Source organism: Juglans microcarpa x Juglans regia, chromosome 2S (genome assembly GCF_004785595.1).
Source record: "Juglans microcarpa x Juglans regia isolate MS1-56 chromosome 2S, Jm3101_v1.0, whole genome shotgun sequence".
NCBI lineage: Eukaryota > Viridiplantae > Streptophyta > Magnoliopsida > Fagales > Juglandaceae > Juglans > Juglans microcarpa x Juglans regia.
The window spans coordinates 14,980,801-14,986,549 of record NC_054597.1 but is presented as its reverse complement, the minus strand read 5'-3'; positions in this window follow the sequence as shown (position 1 = coordinate 14,986,549).

Genomic DNA, 5,749 nt, shown 5'->3' with positions numbered 1-5,749 from the left:
CTTATGCTTTGTTGGATATTCTTTTTTATAGGTCCAAAAACCTTCTTATTCCAAACCTTAAGCTTTTCACTACATTTATCAAGTTTGCCAACCACATTCTCCACCCTTTTAGCTCCAAAATTGAACAACCAAGCCTCCTTAATGACTCTTTCACAATCTGAAAATTCCACCCACATTGCCTCAAATCTGAAAGGCCTCCTACCCTCCCTTATAAAATATTTTTTTTTCTGTAACTGCTGAATAACAAGCAGGTGATCTGAGTGTGCTGAAATGCCATGAGTGACATTTGCATGTGGATAAAGATAACTCCACTCCAGATTGGCTACAAATCTATCCAGCCTTTCACTTATACTATAATCATCCCTTCTATTACACCAAGTGAACTTAGGGCCTGAAAAATCTAAATCATACATTTCACAGTCATCCAACACGGTTCGAAAATCAAACATCTGCCTCTTAGGCTTCATTTTTCCACCCATTTTTTCATTACAGCTTAGAATTTCATTAAAATCACCACACGTTAACCAAGTTTTATCTTTGGAAACCTTTAAATAAAGTAATAGGTTCCAAGTCTCCATCCTATGGGTTGCATCAAGATTCCCATATATACCCGTAAGCTAACATTCATTTTCCTCATCTCCTTTTTCTTTAACCCAGAATTTATGTGATATTTTGAGAAATTTGTCACCATTAAATCCACTTCCTTCTTCCAGAATAAGCCAACCCACCACTTCTACCTACACTGTCTATTGCCACACAACACTCAAAGCCCAGAAAATATTTTATCTTTTCTACTTTTCCCCCATACAATTTGGTTTCTTGTGAGAAGAGAATTTTAGGATCTTCCTTCATTCTTGTGGGTTCCCAAGCCCACGGGAATTCCAACTAATTATTTTCACCGTTCTCAGCAGGGTTGGACTCCAGCCTCCACTGATGATAAATTTTTAAGACTTTATGTTTTACCCCCCTTCTGAGGAACTTGGGAATAGAAACCCATTTCAACATCACCAAAAATTTCATCTCCCACTTTATTTGTCTTCGCCTGATTACACAACAAATTCTCATCTAAGCGATCTTGTTTCTTGCAAAAAATATGAGGAGAGATCTCTGAATTCTTACCTGAAGCACGTGCTCTCCGTTTCCAATTCCCTTTCATAATGTCCCGTTGCATCCCTTGTTGCTTCTTCGCGTCTTTCCCGTTATCCCTTTCCTCACCCTCACTTTGAAATTCTGCTGTTTCTATTGTGTAACTTCATGAAACGCTTGAAAATTGGACTGCCAATTTTGATGGGCCGAGTTTGAAACTTGGGCTTCCAATGACTTGGGCTCACTATGCATTCTATTCAAGCCAGTCTTCAGTTTACCCATTGGGCCCTTCCCTGTATCTTCATTAACACTCTTTAAAAGCCCAGTATCCACCTCTTCGATATTTTGAGTATAATTTGAAACTAAATTTTTGTTACCGCTGCAATTGTTCCCCAACTTCAAATCTGATTCTCTCAATTTGTTACTTTCCATATTCATATTATCTCCCCCTGAATTCTCACCCAAATCACCATTACCCCCATAATTCCATCCTCGTATCAATTCTGCATCCTTTGCCTGATTTCATCTGATGAGATTCAGATCATTGGAGTTTGGATTCCTTCCAGAATTCTTTATCAAAAATCCCATCCCATCTCTACAACCAGCCTTATGGAATGATTCAGCTCTCCTTCTACCTGGATTCTTCGCTCTCAGCCAAGGTTCAAACTGATTCATCGAAGCATTTTTGTTTTCTGGTTGTTGACATATCTTCTCCTCATGGACAATTCGGCCACATCGAAAACAAAATTTTGGCAACTTCTCATATTTTAGTGGTACCCAAATCTTTGCTCCATTTATTGTACTCAATCTTCCTCTAGTGTTTGGTTTTGTGAGATCAATCAAAATTCTCACCCTAAGAGAAGGACTCCAACCCACTCCATCTTCATCGACATCTATGTACATTTGTATCCACAAATATTCGCTTTTTTAAAAGATATACGTAAAAATAATTTTATAATCTAATGTATTATGTTAAATCACGTCACTTTATGAATTTATTTTTATAAATATTTATAATTTTATTTTAAATAAAGAGTTGTTATACAAAATTGAAAAATCTTTTAATAAATAACATATTTTTTACGAATTAAGATAATTATATTAATTTGTTGTAATATAAGCTTTTAAATAATTAATAAAATAATTGTTAATGTATCATTAACCTTGCTAGAGAGCAAAATCTAAGACTACAAGAAAAGTTTTAATATGAAAACAATAAAGTTAAACATCTTTATTGTTTCTCCATGATCCAACAAAGAGAGGAAAAACGTTGATGCTTTTCGAGCCTAAAACTCCAACACTTGGAGATCACAAATGTTTTCACCAAGTTCCAACTCTTTAAAGTGAAACCAAATATAGACAATGTTAAAATTTATTATTTTGTTTTCTCAGCCAAAAAACAAATTAGTGATAAGATCCAAAATTTAAAATCATCATTTCTTTTTCCAACTTTCTCCCAAACTGAACAGAGGTACATCATCTAGAGAGGCATACGGTGTATGTTAGAAACCTCCTGAAGTTGTTGTAATCTTCTATTCAAAAGTTACACATGAAAGGATGGAAAATATATTGTCATAAGTTTGGGATTGATTCGAGGCAACTCAACTTCCAAAAGTTCAAAGTTCTTACAAGATGGAAATTTTGGTTCTCCTCTTTCCCAATTTCTAGAGCTTATATATGGGATAACCATTCTCTAAAAAAGAAAATAACAGAAAGCAGTAAATGGAATTTTAGAATTTTTAATAACTAAAAAAATAAAATTATTGTGATCGTGTCAGATGTATGCCCAATGAGCTGATGGAACACATAACCAATTGCTGCTTCTAGAATCCTTTCCAAAACAACCACGTCTTAAGCCACCCATAATTCCATAATCCTTGAACACTGCGTTGCATATTAAAATACAATGCTCTTCTGCATATGACGTCGTCTCACATTAGTTTCATAACAATCTCCTTCTCTTAAAGAACCTTGTCCTCAAGGTTGAGAGTTATGATACAAGTCTATGACCAAGTTTCCAATCCCTTCCGGTAGTATTTCTTTGAAAGAAGCACCTAGTAGAGCCAATGAGACATGAGCAACGGACCCTACAACAAATTCCTTGCCAATTGCAGTAGTTGTGTTCCCAGCATCATTGCAAACAACACTTAATTCTGCCATGGCTTGCAAATCGACATGCATATTGTGGCAAGTCCAGTCAACCATTTCCCCATCATTTGGATCATAGATAGTGCCTTCCATATGAAAGATTTGAGTAGCAAAGGTTTTCTCACTCATTGAAGTGTAAAGATGATAATGATAATGATAATGCTTGATCGAATGGCTTTAAGAAGGAAATCAAGAATCTTTTGCTAATGGAGCCCCTTTGGGTCTGTTCTGAACTTCGAACATAAATGTGCAAATATTTGATTTTGCAAGTGTACAGGAAGTTGGCTCCTTTGAGTGAGACTTAAGGCACCTTGAATGGTATTCCTAAATTTTTTGGTCCTAGTGGTCGTAACAACTGAGAATTGTTTTCCCTTCTCTACTAAGACTGCAACCCAGACTAGCCCAACCAACAAGTAGCCCTTAGGAGTTGATGAAGGTTTGGCTGCCATGGCACTCACCCAATATCCATCATCAACAAACACATTGCCAACATTGCTAACTATATTAATAATCCCAAAAATGGGTCCTCTTGAATTCGGCTTGTCAATTAAGACCCTTTGTAATTCCCACTAACAGGGCCACAAGATTGCCCACCATGGGAAACTGGCTCCTCACACGTGCTTGATTTACTTTCTACCTTAACTAGATGTTTGCATATTATAGTGGGGCTATCTAGCTCATTGCTTGTCGTGCAAACCAAGTAGGCAAAGATGACTAAAATAATATTCACTATAACAGAATGTATATAGCTTGCCAGGAAGGTTGCTTTTAGTCCTCCAGCTATTGTGTACAAAATAACCCCTAGTGGTATGAGAAAACTAGCAGCATAAATGTTCACTCTAGTAAGTGCATTTACAATAGCAGATTCACCAAGAAGCAACATTGTTAACACTAATATTAGTGAAAAAAGAAGACAAGGAAAACAATGTGTCCGACAGTTCCCCAACAAGCATTAACAATTTCACAAATAGTATGAGCATGAGGAGCCTTTCTTTTTATCTCTATGGCCATTACACTAGAAAAAGGTACTTGGATGGTAGCTCCACTTGCATACCCTAAAGGTTTGCTAACACCATACTTGTTGAGGTAAATAGTCAAAGTCCCTTCAAGCATTTCGTCAAACAACTTAGGTGCCATTCCTTCCCTCCACACCTGTTTCAAAAACCCATTCAAACAACATGGGTCATACCCTCCCATTTCCAATGATTGCTCGATTATTGTTCCCCCAAGGGGAATTTCATAAATTACTAGCATCACTCCAAATACCTAAAGGCTCTCCTATACCCAGTACAACCAAAATGAAAATATATTACTCAATACAACCTTGTTACCATCTATCCCAAATTGCTTCAGTTGATGGTTTGGAATACTTTCAACAGTCTGGCGGCCATAAGCAGCGGTAAGCTTGTGTTCATATATTGCATTAGAAAATACCAAAAGTTAGGGATGATTTTCTACCACTTGAATCATCTCTTCCAAAAGTCTTTTAGGGATAACAAGCCCCTTGGGGCAACAAGATATCCACATGATTTTACCATCAATGAGCTCAGGATTAAGGTCCCTATGCATCACACCAATAAAGTGACATATATATACAACATTAACATGGGATTTGAGGATTTGATGAGGCTTGTGAATGTGAAAGTGGCAAATACGGGTCTTGCCCTTGGGGAGGATTATTCTAGGGTTAGGAATTTAAGATTGGGCATGAAGAGGAAAGAGGGAAATCTCTTTGGGATAAACTCTCGTACGCACTACCGCAATATCTTCCACCTCCACTGCACTTTCTATGTTCTCCTTCGTCACCTGGTCTTGCCACTCCACGAAGGATTCTTTTAATTGTTGCTTGAAAACCTTGTAATTATCATGTGTTCGGTCGACCAAATTCCTGAGCTGCAAGATTGCTTCAAGAATTCCTTCCATGGATTTTAATCAGTAGCATGTTTTCTTGCTACTTCTTGAATCTTACCCCATCCTCCATGAAGGATCGTATGCCTCTAATGCCAATTGTTAGAAACCTACTGAAGTTGTTGCAATCTTCTATTCAAGAGTTATACATAAATATTGAAAAATATATTGTCATAAGTTTGGGATTGATTCGTTGCAACCCAACCTCCAAAAGTTCAAAGTTCTTACAAGATGGGAATTCAACTTCTCGTCTTTCCCAATTTCTAGGGCTTATATATGGGACAACCGTTAACTAAAAAAAATAACATGAAGTAGTAAATGGAACTCTGGAATTTTTAATAACTAAAAATAGAAAATTATTGTGATCTTGTCAGACATATGCCCAATGAGCTGATAGAACACATAACCAAATGTTGCTTCTAGAATCCTTTCCGAAACACCCACGTATTGAGCCACCCATAATGTCGTAATCCCTGAACGTTGCGTTGCATGTTAAAATATAGTGATCTTCTCCATACGATGCTTTCTCACGTTAGGTTCAGAATTGTGCCATTCAGCGAGATGGCCATGCTGATGTGGTGTTCAACAGATCTATGAGGTGCCCCAA